General features: G+C 39.7%; 1 protein-coding gene across 11 annotated transcripts in view; it reads right to left on the bottom strand.

Moving 5' to 3' along the window:
* Positions 1 to 19,156, bottom strand: part of ENAH (ENAH actin regulator) — a 173,366-nt gene that overhangs the window by 110,537 nt on the left and 43,673 nt on the right. The gene's annotated exons all lie outside the window — the stretch shown is intronic.

Here is a 19,156-nt window from a genome sequence, read left to right as displayed (position 1 = left end):
AAAGCTGCCACATGCAGTGCCGGCATCCCAGATGGGCACCAGTTTGTATCCCAGCTGCTCCACTTCCAATCCAGCTCTCCGTCATGCCCTGGGAAAGCAGCAGAAGATGGCCTAAGTCCTTGGGCCCCTGCACATGCATGGGAGACCTGGAGGAAGCTCCTGGCTCCTGGCTCCGGTTCAGCACAGCTCCAGCCATTGCAGCCAATTGGGGAGTGAACCAGTGGCTGGAAGACCTCTCTCTCTCTCTCTCTGCCTCTCCTTCTCTCTGTGTAACTCTTTCAAATAAATGAGTAAATCTTAAAAAAAAAAAAAAAAAAAAAAAAAAACTAAAGAGTGCTAATGTGACAAGCAACAGCCTGAATTTCAAGGTGAATACCAAAACTATGTAAGCATATAAAAAATATGTATGAGTACAGACTGCTTATCAGTAGTCACACAACTGTCACTGACAACAGAATACATGTGATGTGAGCTAAGAGTGACTTAGGAATCACTAGCGTATGAGGTCTTGTTCAGACTTTGGCAGTGTATTCGGAAATTAATTATAGTACAGGATAATCAAATTACTGGCCATAATATAAAAAAACGGCAGTCCACTTTTATCATTTATCTTCAACTAAACACAAATTATATATATGACATTGAAGAGATTTTGGAATTTCATTCCTGTGCTTCTACAAAATGTTCAAACAGGGTGGAATGGTAATTAACACATCTTTAAAAGCTACTTTGCTAGAAAGTGGTCTTAATGCTGTGGTTTTTTTGATAATATCAACAAACCAGATTGTTCATACTCAGTGGCTGCTTGCAGTGAAAACTGTTGGAACTGGCTGATGTGAATGAAGAGTACACCTATCATTCTTACATGATTCAGCCATAAAAAATTCTCTTTTCAATCCACCTTAGAAAGAAACTGAAATGAGTATGCACACACTGAAAGCTGAGGTGAAGTTACAGATCTGGAGACAATCTTGTTATCCTGAGAGCCAATTCCATTGCTTCTCTGGCACACTGCGAGATGCAAAGTTTAAGGGCAAACTGTTCTTTCATGCCGTAAAAAGTATAAAGTTTATGCATTTTTTTTTAAATTTTTAAATTCGAGTGAGGACATCTTCAAACAGTACACAAAATCTGTTTCTGGAATTTTAATGAAATTACATCACTACAACAATCTACTAAATCCTGGGGCAACAATCTCCTCTTTGAACCTTGCTACGCCTGAAGGTCAAGTAAAAAAGCAATACTTCTCTCTGTCACCTCCTCAGTTGTGACTGCTCAGTCTACTCTCTGAGTTTACATCCAGGCATTCTCAGAATGCCACCACTTCAAGCAGGCCACCAAGCACCACAGAACTCTAGGCACATATCCCACCATGCAAGATTCTCACTGTATCTGCCCAATTTGTTTCAAAATAGTTTATTAGAATGAATACGTTCCAGTGTAGAGGACTGCAACACAACTCTAACTATACTATTAGTATCTGAAGCATAGTCAATTATTTCTTGAAAGTCAAATAAGTAAATGGATAAAAATGCCTAGCACGAACCATGACAGCTATTGTTTTAATCTTTTTCCCTTCTACCTTCTGCCATGGGATGATGCAGCAAGAAGGCCCTCGCCAGACACAGGCCCCTCCACTCCAGACTTCCCAGTCTCCAAACTGTAAGAAATAAATATCTGTCCTTTACAAATTACCCACTCTCCAGTATTCTGTTACAGAAGCACAAAGAGAAATAATATGCAATTTTGTGTTTGAAGTTAATGGGAAATTTTTTCTTTACAGAAATGTTACTATAAGCACAAAATACTTTATGGACAGTCTTTGCTAAAACTACAAGGTTACAAACCACATACACACTAAATGAACAGAGGATTCATGACTGAGGGGAAAAAATAGGCGTGTAGAACTCAATACATACAGCATCAGTGCTATTCATCTGGAACTCAGGAACATCTCAGTCTTACCAAATTAACCCATGACACAAAGAACCAAACTAAATATTTCTACTAATCAATGCATTTTAAACAAATAAAGTGGGGAAACTGAACTTGATTTAATGAAACAAATCTTGACATGCACTGCTGCTCACATTTATTCTAATTCTTAATAAACCCTCCTAGTTTTCTAACAAAAACCCTAAAGGCAGTCCCCTAACCATAAAACTTGCTTGTCATGACAAATAGGTGCTTAAAACAAGGCAAGCACTACCCAGAACATTCTGAAGTATGATGCTCATCCATCAAGAAAAATTTTTTTTTCTCATGTGTTAGCTTCTTTTGATTCCCAGCAGCTGACTATCAGCTGGCATAGTACCCAAATGATGATCCTAGTGCTCAAAGTAATTCACATACATCTCCAAGCAACAGCTGTGTAATCTTAATAGTATATCTAAAAATATAAAGTTCAAAACATTAAATGAATTTCATCTAACATTTTAGGAATATGACTGAACAAAATATAGTCAATTCAATTCATGTTAAAGGAATAATTTAGCAGAAGGCAACATCTGAAATGATGAGTAATCCAATTCATAAAAAATAAAAGAGGTGTTCTAACTTTAGAAGTGTCTTCTTTTTTCCCCTCAACATAAACAATGCCTGCAACTTTACTTAAGTATTATTCTCATTTCCCTACTACTAAAGAAGATACTCTTTTGGGATAAAGATTTAGTAACTACAGTTTTCTCATTATCTTGACAAAGCTCTAAACCCTCTCACAACTTTTGTTATTAAGAGTCTTCTGAAGCTGGCTTGTTTTGTCTTTCCTTGACTAACTTCTCAAGTCACTTAGCTGCAAAAAGCTTGTGGCATCTTTAATATTCTATCCAGAAAGTCCCACTGCTAATCAGACAGACAACTACGTCTAACACAAGATACTCCTCACTGAAAATCCAATTTTCAGATACTTTCCTCCCCTTAGTAATAACCACAATAGGGACTTAACACTAAGCCAGTCAAGCAAACCACCTGACTGGTCCTTCTAATTTATGCTTGTCAAATAGTGTAAAATAAAAATCATGCTTGAATTAGGAGTGGACATTTGGCATAGTGATTAAGATGCCAATTGAGACACCCACATGCCATATCAAAGTGCCTGAGTTCGAGTACTGGCTCTACTGGCTCCACTCCTGATTCTAGCTTCCCTTTTTTTTTTTTTTTTTTTTTTTTTTGACAGGTAGAGCTATAGACAGAGTGAGAGAGAGAGAGAAAGAGGTCTTCCTTCCATTGGTTCACCCCCCAAATGGCCGCCACGTACATCCTGGGAGACAGTAGGTGATGGCTCTAGTACTTGTGTCCCTGATGCCCACCTGGGAAAGTCAGATGGAGTTCTTGGCTCCTGGCTTTAGCTTAACCCAGCCCTGGCTGTTGGGGGCACATAAGGAATGCGCATATTAATTTTCTCTCAGGTGCACTCTCTCTGCTTTTAAAATAAAATGAAAATAAATTAATTGTTAAAATTTACTTATACCTAAATTATGCAATAACAACTAAAAAAGACTGAATATTTTCCAGTTATGAAACTTGAAATGAGTGGTTTAACTTATATGCAAGTACACTGCTCTAAATTTATTGCAAGTTTCTTAAGAAATTCTACTTATTTGTTCTATGAACAGTTTGAAAACTTGATCTTACGGATAAGAGTCTAATTTCAGAAGCCACAAAATAAAAGCATCATAATGATGTGGTATAGATACAATTTGGGCAGCAACTATTAAAAATGAGTTTATTCTGCAGTTGGAACAGGCTACTCCTCACACGCAGCTGCCATCAAGACTTCAGCCTTTCTTTAGATGTTGGAATGAAAATTAAAGTAAAACATATGACTAGTGAGATAAAAATGGTAAACAAGTTGAACAAATGGCCACAGCTGTTAGTTGTGCCATTTCTCTCACTCGGATGAGTTCTGGAATATAAGATGTCTAAATCTTACCCCTCTCTCACCTTCTTTTGCCCATTGTCTTTACAAACACAATAAAAGCTTTCCACTCAAGTACCGGACAGCACTTCCACACTCAAAGAAACATAGTATTTATGCTTCCATTCTGACACTAACAAGTATTGCACCTGCGGTGAAGCATAAGAATTTAAACATGAACACCACTTTGAATCATTACCTTTAGAGATTCCATATTTGTAATGACAGTGTCTTGTAACAAGGTTAAGACTGAAAGAAATAAAACTCAAATTGGAAGAGATTACCAAAAAATAGTCTTTACTCATCAAAAATGTCAAGGTTAAAAAAGGCAGGAACTGCTCCATACTGAAAAATCAGTGAAGAAATGTGACAACAAAACCCAATGTGTGATCTGAATGGAATTCTGAGCTAGGAAAAAACAAACTTTTTCTTTTGCTACACAGAAACAGAACAAAATGTTCATGGATAATGCATGCAGCCTATGAAAGGTACAATCTAAGATTTTATTTTACTGAGATTTAGATCTGAAATCAAGCAGTTGTACTTTTTATTTAAATCTTTACTTTCAAATTATTGGCATTTTAGAAGTTACTCTTGGTTTAACAATTTTTAGCAATTAATACTCTTAGCTAGTTCTATGCTCCTATACTACCTCAATCCTCAAAAACCTCTCCAAGTTCAGTATTATTCATTTCATTTTTAAGGCAAGTTAAAACTGCCTGAAGAACTGAAGAAGCCTACACTCAAGAGCACCAGCTGGACCTGGAACCATGTCACCATGTTTAATACACTAACGCCTCATGTGTGGCAGAGAACAAGTTGGCCCATTTCGAGGAGTAGTTCTATACCTACATACATTAAGTATCAAACTCTACTTTTAATTATTATCATTTAGGAAAAGAGCAAAAAGTAAATTATACAATATCCAGCCTTCTTCTAAAAGAGAGCCTACCAGAAAGTAAACAAAAAACAAAAACAAAAACAAGAAGTGAGAAGGAAAAATGGAAGCCAGAAATAAGAGGGAGGAAGGTACAGATGGAGAGAGAGAGAGAGAGAGAGAGAGAGAGAGAGAGACAGAAAAAAAGGGAAAAAAGCATATCCACAATAAAAAGAACTAAACATCTGATATATCAACTTGAGTGGGTGGGAAGACTTTGCCCATGGACATGAGAATATAATAAAGTACTTGTCTTTATTAACGACAAGATACAGACATTGATAGATTCTAAAAACCAAGAGAAGTGCTCATAAATGAACATACTTTTAAAATTAAAGGCAAATGGCTAAGAACACATACACATAAAATAAGTGGACAACTTTTAAACTAACAGAAGACAATTCCATCTATCCAGTGCACAGCAGAACAAAACCAGTAAAGTGAGACAAAGAATAAAAAAGAAAATATATAAGAGCTGGAAAAATCAATCTAAATACTCAATGAAATAAGAAGGCAAAATTAAAGAAAAATGGCAGCTAACAGAACAGAAATGGAAAATCACCATTTTAAGCCACTATCACAAGATCAGATTTATAGCATCTGTTCATTTTTGTTTGAAACACTGAGTTAGAGACTGCTGGATATCCATTCTCCTTGTAAGCAGCATGTCACAGATGCCTTACTAATTACAAAGAGAAAAGGATGCCTTTACAACAGAGAGATCTGGTTGTACCACCTAAACAAAATGATCAAACATAATCTCACACTAGGGACCACTACCATCACAGGCCTCCAGAAGATGGACTGAAAAGAGAACATTACTATGTAATATAACAGTCTTCCCCCAAAAAAGTTGTCTGAATCCATTCATTTTGAAACACACCCAAGACAACACTTTACAAAGTAGCTGGCCCGGTCTCTTCAAAATCACATGAAAGAAAAGCAACAGTGAAGAACTATTCTAGATTTAAGGACACTTAAAACATGAAAATTAAATGTAATTGATGGGTTCATGAATGGAGGAGGAAAAACGCTACAGGGAGCAAACCAATAAAGAATATTAACAGGAAAGTTAAGAAAAATCTGGGGCCAGCGTTTTAGTGCAGCAAGTTAAGCCACCACCAACAATGCCAGCATTCCATCTGAGCATAGGTTCGAATCCCAGCTACTCTACTAATTCAGCTCCCTGCTAATGCACCTGGGAAAACAGTAGAAGATGGCCCAAGTGCTTGGGTCCCTACCACCCCTATGGGAGACCCAGATGAAGTTCCTGGCTTCAATCTAGCCCAGCCCCCAGTCAATGTAGCCATTTGGGTAGTGAACCAGCAGATGCAAGATCTCTCCCTCCCTGTGTAACTCTGCATTTCAAATAAAATAAATAAATCTAAAAATAAAAAATCTGGGTATGATTAGATAATGTTATCAATGTTAAATTTCCAAAGTATATGCAATGTAGAAAAGAGTCCACGTTACTTAAATTTAGCTGTAAAGCACTGTATACAACTATCTCTCAAATGGCTCAGTAAACAAAGACTAAAAAAGCAACAAATATGAGAAAGAATAATTGGTAAATGTGTGAAGAGTACATTAATTTTCTTTGCAATCTACTTACAATGTTCCTAAAGGTTTGAAACTTTTCTCAAAAAGGTAATTGAAAGCAATTTAGAGACACAGAAAGAGGTTATACTTCATGAAATGTGAGGATATGATCGCCCCAACAACAACAAATTCTCTTTAAACAACAGGACTCAAACTCTAACAGAACTATCAGAAAAAAATCAGTTACTCTTTATTTAATCTACCCTGTTCAGAACTGATCAAAGCAGACAAAATATAAGCAAAAATACAGAGACCTGGGAGAAGCATTTGGCATACCAGTTAGCTTGCTGCTTGGGATGCCTACATTATAGTTCTTGGTTCAGTTCAAGCTCTGATCCAGCTTCCCGCTAATGCACACCCTAGGAGGCAACAGATTACGGCTCAAGTTCTTAGGTCCTTGCCATCCAAATAGGGAGTGAATAAGCAGGTAGAAGATCTCTGTCTCTCTTTCAAGTGAAATTAAAATAACCACTTTTTGCTAAAAAAAAAAAAATACACCGAATTACATCACAATCAACATGGAATACATTTTTTTAGCATACCCAAAATATCTGTATTACTGCATCTGTATTAGGCATAAAAGAAGCCTCATACAAGTTTATTTGATATATTGATATAATACAATGAAATCACAAAGCAACAGCAATTCTTTAAAAACCTTCAGGTTTAGAAACCAAAATAAAGTAATAAATAACCCACAGGTTAAAAAGGAAATCATGGCCGGCGCCATGGCTCACTAGGCTAATCCTCCACCTGCAGTGCCGGCACCCCAGGTTCTAGTCCCAGTCGGGGCGCTGGATTCTGTCCCGGTTGCTCCTCTTCCAGGCCAGCTCTCTGCTGTGGCTCGGGAAGGCAGTGGAGGATGGCCCAAGTGCCTGGGCCCTGCACCCGCATGGGAGACCAGGAGGAAACACCCGGCTCCTTCCTGGCTTCGGATTGGCACAGCGCCGGCCATAGCAGCCATTTGGGGGGGGGGGGGGTGAACCAATGAAAAAGGAAGACCTTTCTCTCTGTCTCTCTCTAACTGTGCCTGTCCAAAAAAAAAAGGAAATCATAAAAATTAAAAATCAGGGGCAAGTATTTCGCCTAACAGTTAAGAGTCCCATGTCTCACACTACAGCACCTGGGTTCAGTTCCTGGCTCTGGCTCCAGACTCTAGCTTCCTCTTACTGCAGTCCCTGGGAGGCAACTGTGATGAGTCAGTGAATTCCAGCCAGTGGGCCAGCCCTGGCTTTTGTGAGCATTTGTGGAATGAACCAGAGTATAAAAACTCTCTCCCTCTCTCTAATTAGAAAAAAAAGTTTTAGGGGCCAGCACTGTGGTGTACTGGACTAAGCCATAGCCTGTAGCACAGGCATCCCATAAGGCTGCTGCACTTCCTTCCAATCCAGCACCTCTCTGCTATGGCCTGGAAAAGCAGTAAAAGATGGTCAAGTGCTTGGGCCCCTGCACCCGTTTGAGACCCAGAAGCTCCTGGCTCCTGACTTCAGATCATTGTGGCCATTTGGGGAGTGAACCAGCGGATGTAAGATCCTTCTCTTTCTCTCCCTCTTTTCCTCTCCCTCCCTCTCTCTCTCTCTTAACTCTGCCTCTCAAATAAATAAATCTTTAAAAAAATAGTTTTTAGAGAAAGAATTTTATTTATATGGACTTAAGAAATATAAACATGCTTTATACATTTTTCAAGAAATAAGAAAGGTTAAAAAAAATGGAAAAAACTTCAACACAGAAAGGTCAAATAAAACAGACAGAAATAATAAAAGACAAAGACAGAAGTCAATGAAAAGCCAGATCAAATGGACAATGAGATTAATAAAACCAAAAGCTGATCTTGGTGAACACTATTTAACCCAGAAGGATCATGGAAAAAAAGAAAAGGACTCCCCACCAAGAGTAAATATTTTTCTCAATTTTAACCAAACACTAATGTATCTGAATATAGGTGAAATCCCAAATTTATCACAATACTGACAATTTAAGTAGATTGAAAAATAGACTATAGAAATTAAAATGACAATGCTTTTCTCTGCCTAAGCCACGCTCAGAAGAGAAAAAAAAAAAGTTCTACTAAGCTTTCCAGAAATTGTTTATTCATATCATACACAAGTTGTTTTAGAAAGTAAAAAAGGACAAAAAGCTACAAAACTCTTTAGTCTAAAACCAGATAACAATAATATAGTTGTTGCAAAATAGGTATAAAAATACTAAATAAAATGTTAAGCAAATCTAGCAGTGATTTTTTTTATTTTTTTATACTTTTTAAAAAAATTATTTGACAGAGTTATAAACAATAAGAGAAAGAGACAGGAGAGAAAGGTCTTCCTTCCGTTGGTTCACTCCCCAAATGGCTGCTATGGCCGGCGCTGCACCGATCCGAAGCCAGGAGCCAGGTCTCCCATGCGGGTGCAGGGCCCAAGCACTTGGGCCATCCTCCACTGCCTTCCCGGGCCACAGCAGAGAGCTGGACTAGAAGAGGAGCAGCCAGGACTAGAACCAGTGCCCATATGGGATGCCGGAGCCACAGGTAGAGGATTAACCAAGTGAGCCACGGCACCAGTCCTAACAGTGAATTTTAAAAACAAAACTTTTCATACTAAAAGCTAAATCTTTTTTTGACAGGCAGAGTGGACAGTGAGAGAGAGAGAGAGAGAGAGAGAGAGAGAGAAAGGTCTTCCTTTGCCGTTGGTTCACCCTCCAATGGCCGTCGCAGCCAGTGCGCTGCGGCCGGCGCACCGTGCTGATCCGATGGCAGGAGCCAGGTGCTTATCCTGGTCTCCCATGGGGTGCAGGGCCCAAGCACTTGGGCCATCCTCCACTGCACTCTCTGGCCACAGCAGAGAGCTGGCCTGGAAGAGGGGCAACCGAGACAGAATCCGGCGCCCCGACCGGGACTAGAACCTGGTGTGCCGGCGCCGCAAGGTGGAGAATTAGCCTAGTGAGCCGCGGCGCTGGCCTAAAAGCTAAATCTTAAAAACTCCTATCATTATCTCAACCGAAGAAAGGAAAAAAAGGAGAAACTTTAGATGCAGTCCTCTTAAATAGAAGGATGTTACCACGCTGTCTGGCATAGTATGGGACCTTGGCCTACACTGACAAATGAAAAAGAGTGTAACATTTGGAAGGAAGAAGAGAGAAAATCCCCATTACTGCTAATGCCATCATCATCTATCTAGAACCAATACGATCCACAAAACTTAGAAAAGTATTTCTCTAACAAAATTAATCTATAACTTTGACGCAATCTAAAATTTCCAGCTGGGTTTTTAAAGAAAGTCAATAAACTTAGGCTGAAATGTTTATGTAAAAATAAAGAGTAGGAGCAGCGTTGTGGCACAATGGGTAAAGCCTCAGCATGCATGCCGACGTCACATGTGGGCACTGTTTCCTGCCCAGACTGCTCCACTTCAAATCCAGCTCCCTGCTAATTAAGGGCCCGTGGGAGACATTGCTATAAAGCTCCTGGATCCTGGCTCCTGGCTTCAGCCTGCACCAGCCCTGGCTATTGTAGTCACCTAGGGAGTGAACAATCAGATGGAAGCGCACTCTCTCTCTTCCCTCTCTCTCTGTAATTTATTTTCAAAGTCAGAAAGCCAGGAGCCCAGAGCTTCTTTCAGATTTTCCACATGGGAGCAGGAGATCAAACACTTGGGTCATCTTCTGCTGCTTTCCCAGGTGCATTATTGAGGAGCTGGACAGGAAGTGGAGCAGCAGGGTTTCAAACCGGTGCCCATGCTGGATTCCAGGCAGCTTAAACCCACTATACCACAAAACCGATCCTGAAAACCTTTAAAAAATAATAAACGCTAAACAAAAGCTAAATCAATCTTAAAATACACATGCACAGATATTAACACATACTACGAAGTGTCACCAAAACAGTATGAATGGTAAGATATGGGCGCAAGAACAATCAAACAGAACTAAAAAAGAATGTACCTCATGACACACAGAAATAATTTCGCAAGGAGTAATAAAGGTACCACAAATCAATGGTCCAAAACGGACTGGTAAATTAAAGTATGAGGACTTGGCCTTTAAATAATAATTTTCCCTAAGTAAAAACAAATAACTAAGCATTTAGAATAGATGTGGAACTTTGGGTTAAGCCACAACCTGCAATGCCAGCATCCCACATGGGCGCCAGTTCACGTTCTGACTGCTCAAATCCCAACTGCCTGGGAAATAATGTGACTGGGAAAGCACTGAAGATGGCCCAAGTACTTGGACACCAGCATCCACATGAAGACCCAGAAGAAGCTTCTGGCTCCTGGCCTCGACCTGGCTTTGTGGCCATCTGGGGAGTGAACCAGCAGATAGAAGATCAGTCGATCTCTCTCACTTGCTCTCACTTTCTCTAAACCTTTCAAATAAATAAATCTTTAAAAAAAAAAAAAAAAAAAAGATGTAGAGCTTCTTTAAATTTTAAAGTTTTTTTTTAAAGATTTATTTTTTTTAAAAAAAGGTATTTATTTGAAAGGCAGAGTTACAGAAAGAGAGTGGGAGAGACAGAGACAGAGACAGAGAGAGAGATCTTCTATCTGCTGGTTCACTACCCAGATGGTTGCAATGACCAGGGCTAGATTGGAAGTGGAGCAGCTGGGACTCCAACCTGTGCCATATGGGATGCCGGTTGTCTAAGACGCTAATCCATTATGCCACAACATTGGCCCAGCTTTGCTTTTTGTATATTTTTCAACAAGATACATAACTGTTCATTACAGTTCAAGGTACACATTTAAAAGTTTCTGCAGGCCAGCACTGCAGATGGAATCTCTCTCTCGCCTCCTGCCTTTCAAATAAACAATCTAAAAAAACCTATCTAATCAATCTAGAATAATCTTTTAAAAAGTCTCTGAATTATTAAAAGAACAACCTCTGACATAAATTGAGATAAGGCAATTTGCAGCTCCTATGAACTTATTTTTAATTATACATTAACACTTGAAATTCAGTTAGTCTGAAAAAGTTGGGGAAAAGTGTATTTGTAAACCAAACCTTCCTTTCCCCATTATCCAAACCTGCAGTTCTTTTCATCTTTAAATTTAACCCCAGTATCAACTTCAGTTGCAAAAAAGGAATGGAACTGCTAAGCTTATTCTACCACAGCCTCACAATGTATAGAGGCATTCACTACACGCATGTTCTGGCTACCCAAGTGCTATGAGTCATGTTTATTTTCAAAGACACATGTAGGAAGCATCAATCATAAAGACTGTGAAAAAGTACATTAAGAAAACATCTGTTTATCAAATGTAAAGCTTGAAAATTTAGAGCATCAGTCAATATACAAAAACCATAAAGCTGAAATCACTTTATATAAAATGTCATAAATATAAGTAGCATAAGGATGTGTGGGTTTAAACAGCCAAAATAAAACTTACTGATCACTGAGGGTTGTAAAGAAAAAAGACAATTGCAAAACTACAAATGTGCTAAGCAAAATGAAAATATTACCCAATAGCCTTTCACATATCAGGTTGTAAAGGGATCAATCTTTTCTAAATCTTATTCTACTGTAATATAAAAATTCTTTGGGGTGAGCACTGTGGCACAGAGGGTAAAGCCTCCACCTGCAATGCAGGCATCCCATATGGATGCCAATTCTTTTATCAGCTGCTCTGCTTCTGATAAAGTTCTCTGCTAATGGCCTGGGAAAAGCAGCAAAAGATGGCCCAAATGTTCGGGCCCCTGCATCCACATCGGAGACCTGGATGAAGCTCCTGGCTTTGGCCTGGCTAAGCCCTGGCCCTTGCAACTACTTGGGGAGTGAACCAGTGGATGGAAGATCTTTCTCTCTGGATTTCTCCCTCTCTTTCTGTAACTCTGCCTTTCAAATAAATATGTATTTTTAAAGAAATTCTTTGTTAGAAATTTCTAGTAATTAAAAACTTGTATGTATATAAAAAAAGTTTATTAACAGTATACACCATGAATAAAATAACACCATTCTACTAAATATACTCAGAAACTTAAACTATTTCTAATAGTAGACATAAAAATCAGAATTCTGGGTCTGGCACTGTGGTGCAGCAGGTTAAGCTGTAGCCTGCAATGCTAGCGTCTCATAGGGGCACCAGTTCAAGTCCTGGCTGCTCTACTTCCAATTTAGCTCCCTGCTAATGGCCTAGGAAAAGCAGTAGAAGATGGTTCTAGTGTTTAGGTCCCTGCCACTTGCAAGGAGACCTGGATGAAACTCCTGGCTCCCCGCTTTGGCCTTAGCTGTTGAGGCCATCTAGGGAGTGAACTAGCAGATGGCAGATCTCTCTCTCTCTCTCTCTCTCTCTCTCTCTCTCTCTGTAACTCTGACCTTCAAATAAAGAAATCTTTAAAAAAAAAAAAAAAGGAAAGAAATTTTTCTTTTACTCAGCTAGATATCACAAAAAGCCACAAATATCTTTCAATGGGTAAAAAGTAGGATTCAAAAATAAGTTTAATTTAGGTCACTTAACGAAGCCCCAAGAGAAAAGATTACAAGATAATCTAAGCATGCTTCACTACTCAACATTAATTAGACATTAACGTAGGGATGTGAGGGGCCGGCGCTGTGGTGTAGCAAATCAGGTGGCCACCTGCAGTGCCAGCATCCCATATGGGCACCAGTTCAATTCTCTGCTGCTCCACTTCCAATCCAGCTCTCTATAATAGCCTGGGAAAGCAGTAGAAGACGGCCCAAGTCCTTGGGCCCCTGCACCCACATGGGAGACCGGAAGAAGCACCTGGCTCCTGGCTTCAGACTGACGGAGCTCCCACCACTGTGGCCATTTGAGGAGTGAACCAGCAGATGGAAGACCTCTCTTTCTCTGCCTCTCTGTAACTCTGCCTTTCAAATAAATAAATAAATAAATCTTTTTTTTTTTTTTTTTTTGACAGGCAGAGTGGACAGTGAGAGAGAGAGACAGAGAGAAAGGTCTTCCTTTGCCGTTGGTTCACCCTCCAATGGCCACCGCGGCCGGCGCGCTGCCGCTGGCGCACCGCGCTGATCCGATGGCAGGAGCCAGGTGCTTCTCCTGGTCTCCCATGGGGTGCAGGGCCCAAGGACTTGGGCCATCCTCCACTGCACTCTCTGGCCACAGCAGAGAGCTGGCCTGGAAGAGGGGCAACCGGGACAGAATCCGGTGCCCCGACCGGGACTAGAACCTGGTGTGCCGGCGCCACAAGGCGGAGGATTAGCCTACTGAGCTGTGGCGCCGGCAAATAAATAAATCTTTAAAAAAAAAAAAAAAAAAAGTAGTGATGTGAAATGTTAAACATTTCTATACACAATAGTGATAATGTCAGCCTATAGTGACTACTAACAGTTTATGAAAGAAAATCTGCATCCAGAAGAACAAAGATATGAACTAAGAGCTATCAAGCTTCTAGTTAATCTCTGAAATGCAAATAACATCAAACAAAATCAACAGCATAACCTCTTTCTTGAAAAGACACTAAAAATGTTAAAATAAGAAAGCTTAAAACAGATAAAACATAGTTACACCTGTCTTATTAGACCTTTAATTGTGCTACACCACAAAAAGTAGTGCTAATAATGGCTAACAAAGTAGTGAATGTAAAATAATCTATTTATTGCAAAAAAAAATCTTTTTTTTAAAGTACTTAGCCAAGCAACAAAATTAGCCTTTGCTCAAACAGTCCTTGCATGTGCAAACTCCTTCTGGAAAACTCAAGAGGCATTCAGAGGGATGGGGTAGAGGGAGGAAGGAAGCAGGTAGGACACAGGAGGTAGGTGGGAAGGGAGGAGAAAGGAGGTGGGAGAGAATTTTGTGTGAGTATAAGTGTGTGTATGTGTGTACATGCACATGTGTTATTGTAACAACCAAAAACAAAGCAAAGCTCAAACATACACATGGATCACAGTTTCTGATCTCCATGGAAAATCAACAAACCAATGCTGATTTACAACAGGAGTCATTCTCAAATATGGTATTATATTCTATACTATTTTTAAACTACTATAACAATTAGAAAATCCAAAGCAGCTAAATAAATGCATTCAAAAAAACTGTCTTAAGACTAATTGTAATTAGCTAGAAACACATACTTAGTCTTGAAATAAAAATGATAAATACTATTTAAAATAAATTCTTATTAAATGCAGATGAAGTTTCTAGCAAAAAAGTTTGGAATGCCAAGAAACAAAGGTTACTGAATGAAGAGTTCCACTCCCACAGCCATTAAATAATCTTACTGCTGAGAGCTAACCTTCCATGCACTTATTATTAAGTGCCATGCACTGGGCTAGAAGCTTTACAATCACCATCTCATTTAACTTTTGCAATAATAAAATTATGGAAGTACTGTCATTTTTCTCATTTTGCAGATGAAGAAACTGAGCCTGGGAGGTTAAAGAGCTTGCCTATCGTTTTAAAAGTACTAAGCCAATAAAATGAAAAAAGAAAAACAAAAACTGTCTAGTGGAGTTATTGAGGATGGGTACCAAGAAGAAAACCTAGAGAAGTTGAGGGATCAGTGGTGGAGTGGGGTTACAAAGAACTAATTGAAACACTGTATAAGGAGTCATTCATCAAACTCCCAGCTATATAACCCAAGCGGTCACTTGGCCCTTCACTTTGTAACGTATATCCTAGAGGCACTATGATCAATGGCACTCTGAGAGGGCTGGATGGGAATTAAGTGCAAGCCTGAACACTGAATGGTAACTATCACCCACCCAACTACCCTCCTCTCCCACAGCTCAGCCACACAATCAGTTTATTCTCTAAGATAGGAAAAACGCTTTATAGGAAAACCAAACAGCTTAAAAGAATAAAAGACTGGGGGCTGGCACTGTGGTGCAGTGGGGTTAAAGCCCTGGCCTGAAGCGCCGACATCCTATTTGGGCGCCGGTTCAAGTCCCAGCTGTTCCACTTCCAATCCAGCTCTCTGCTATGGCCTGGGAAAGCAATAGAAGTAAAAGATGGTCCAAGTCCTTGGGACCCTGCACCCACTTGAGAGACCCAGAGGAAGCTCCTTGCTTCGGATTGGCGCAGCTCCAGGGCTATTACGGCCATCTGGGGAGTGAACCATTGGATGAAAGACCTCTCTCTCTCTCTTCCTCTCCTCTCTGTGTAACTCTGATTTTCAAATAAATAAAATAAATCTTTAAAAAAGAATAAAATACTTCCAGACAGCTAAAGGTCCCCCAAAAGGAACCTGAATTCACAGTTCACCCTTGAAGCAGGAACACAACTAGGGACATAGACCTTCCAACTGGCATTTAAAACAATCTCTCAACAACAACAAAAAACCTCTCGCTTAAACTTGAATACACATCCTGAATCATCAAATTTGAGATAACCCTTAATTTGAAAGGTAGCAACTTCAGGAGACAGAAAATAAAATTCAAGATATATGCAATATGCTCAAAGGGAAAAAAATCAATATGCATACATGCAATAAAAATATTAAAAGAAATAGTCAAAAAAACATTTTTCAATTAAATAGTGAAAACTTCAAATCCAATAAAGGAACTGCAGCATAAAGAACGAGAAACAAAGAAAATGGGAGAGGAAAAAGAAAATAAAAATTAGTTGAAAAGGCTGCCAAACACTTTCACAAGAGTTCTTCCATCTCAGAGTCCATTACCAAAGAAATAAATATTTTCTAAGCACGGAAGGGCAGATTAAAAAGGTCCATCAAGGGCACAACACAAAGACTCACAGTAAGACACATCACTATAAAGTTTCAGAGGACCAGGAATAAAGACTCTAAAGGTTTCCAGAAAGAAAATACCTGTTTCTAACAAAGGAAAGGGAATCAGAGTGACGCCTGATTTTTCACAGCAACTCTGGAAATAAGTGGACACTAGACCAGTGCCTCAGGAAAACAATCCCAAATCTTTACTTCTAAACACAGCCAAGTCATCTATCCAGACCAGGCTGTAATAAAGATATACTTAAATATTCTACATCTCGGCCGGCGCAGCGGCTCACTGGGCTAATCCTCCGCCTTGCGGCACCGGCACACCGGGTTCTAGTCCCAGTCGGGGCACCGGATTCTGTCCTGGTTGCCCCTCTTCCAGGCCAGCTCTCTGCTGTGGCCAGGGAGTGCAGTGGAGGATGGCCCAAGTCCTTGGGCCCTGCACCCCATGGGAGACCAGGAGAAGTACCTGGCTCCTGCCATCGGATCAGCGCGGTGCGCCGGCCGCAGCGCGCCGGCTGCGACGGCCATTGGAGGGTGAACCTACGGCAAAGGAAGACCTTTCTCTCTGTCTCTCTCTCTCACTGTCCACTCTGCCTGTCAAAAAAAAAATATATATTCTAGATCTCAAAAAATTTAGTTCTCATGCTTCATATCTTAGGGAGCTACAAATAGTAAGCAACATGGGCGGGGGAAAGGGGGAGACCACAAGAATTCCCATTAGAGTGAAATGTCCACTACAAGAAAACAAAATGAGCACCAACTGCAAAAGATGGCCAAGGGGATACATTTAGAAGAAAAAAGAAGAAGAAGAAGAAAAGAAGAAGAAAAAGAAGAGAGAAGAAGAAGAAGAAGAAATGAAGCTAAAGTACTGATTATCTGATGTGTTTGACTATTTTGCAAGAGTTAAACTTTACTAAGAGAGGAGCTGGTGCTGTGGCATAGTAGGCTAAGTTTCCACCCGAGGCACCAGCATCCCATATGGGTACTGGTTCATGTCCTGGCTGGTTCACTTCTGATTCAGCTCTCTGCTCTATGGCCTGGGAAATCAGTGGAAGATGGCTGAAATGCTTGGGCCCCTGTACCCGTGTGGGAGACCCAGAAGCTCCTGGCTTCAGACTGGCCCAGTTCTGGCTGTTGTGGCCATTTGGGAAGTGAACCAGCAGATGGAAGATCTCTCTGTTTCTCTATGTGTCTCTAACTCTGCCTTTCAAATAAATAAATAAATATTAAAAAAAAAAAAGCTGTTCCCAAAAAACATAATCTTAGTATACAACATGGCTCAGATGTGTATATTTCTGTGATCTTAATATTGCAAACTGTGATTAACCATGACTTGTTATACATAGGGGCTTCAAAAAGCTCTTAGAAAATAGAATTTAAACATAGTGCATTTTCCTTGAACTTCTTGCAATTCCCTCCTATAATCTTATCTACAAGATGCAAGGGAAAAGGAGAGGGGGAAATGGTAAAAGACTAAACCCCTAATCTTCCATCAAGGGAAGTAGAGATATGTGTTGGGGGTGGGAGTTGTGGTACAGCAGTTTAACTGTCACTTGAGACACCTGCATCCCATATCAGAGTGCCTTGGTTCAAATCCCATATCTGCTTCCAATCCAGCTCCTATTAATGTGCACTCTGATGGTCGGCATTGCAGCAGAGCAGGTAAAGCTGCTGCCTGCGATACAAGCATCCCATATGGATGACAGTTGAAGTCCCAGCTGATCTACTTTCAATCCAGCTCTCTGCTAATGGCCTGGAAAAACCCGCAAAAGATGGTGTAAGTTCTTGGGTCCCTGCCACCCATGTGGGAGACCCAGAAGCTCATGGTTCCTGGCCTCAGCGCAGCCTAGCTCTGGCCATTCTGGCCATTTGGGGAGTGAGCCACTGGATGGAAAATCTATCTCTGCCACTCAAACAGATCAATTTTTTAAAAATAAAATAAAAAATAAAGTGCACTCTAGGAGGCAGCAATAATGGTTCAAATACTTGGGTCCCTGCAACCGACATGGGAGACCCAGATGGAGTTCCTGACTCCTTAGTGAAAACTGGGTTGATCACTTAATGTTTTATGTACTTTTCTGGACATGTAATACAATAAAACTTTGAACTGAAAAAAAGCTAATACTCAAATATCGCCAACAAGCACATGAAAGGATGCTTAACCTTAGTTAGTAAGGAAATGAAACCCACAATAACATACATTTTGGTAAGGATGTAGAGAAACTGGAACTCTCAAACACTACCAGTGGGAATGCAAAAGGTATGTGGCTAAGGAAGTTACCAGTAAGCTGGATCTCAATAAGTTAATCATAGAATTACCATATGACTCGGCAATTCTACTCCTGGTTATATTCCAAAGAAAACAAGCACTCAAATACTTGTACATAAATGCTCACAGCAGGTTTATCACAATAGTTCATGTCCATCAAGAAATGAACGAATAATAAAAATGTGTTATATACAGACAATGCAATGTTATTCAGCCGTAAAGAATGACAGTTGCTATGGCAAGGATGAACCTTGAAAATCTAGTAAGTCAAAGAAGGCAGACATAAAAGACTACATATTGCATTATCCCATTTATATGAAAGTCCAAAATAGGCACATTCATAGAAACAGAAAAAAGAACATTAGTGGTTGCCAGGGGCTGGTGGGAAAGAAGGCTTAGGAAGTGGCTGCTTAATAGGTACAAGGTTTCCATTCAAGTTGATGAGAAAGTTCTGGAGCTAGAGAATGGTAATGCTCGAATTTCCACTAAATTGTACAATTTTAAATGATTATCACTTTTTTATGTTATGTAAATTTTATGTTATCTGTATTTTACCACAATAAAAAGCCCCCCCCCCAAAAAAGAAAAATTAAATGCTGACCAGCACATTGTAAACACTTTTTATATACTAATAATGGAAACATAAATAACCCATTTTACCAAATATTTGGCAATAAACATTAATTCCTATCTTTGCCTCAGTTTATATTACATCATCTGAAAATCAACTCTAAGATATAGAAAATAGCTTTAAATTCAAAAGTACTCAATATCTAAGATATAAAAGGGGTGA

This window comes from Oryctolagus cuniculus, chromosome 13 (assembly GCF_051225735.1).
Source record: "Oryctolagus cuniculus isolate XC-2025 breed Fujian yellow rabbit chromosome 13, ASM5122573v1, whole genome shotgun sequence".
Lineage (NCBI taxonomy): Eukaryota > Metazoa > Chordata > Mammalia > Lagomorpha > Leporidae > Oryctolagus > Oryctolagus cuniculus.
The sequence above is the reverse complement of the archived record's forward strand: the minus strand, read 5'-3'. Positions and strand labels throughout refer to the sequence as shown.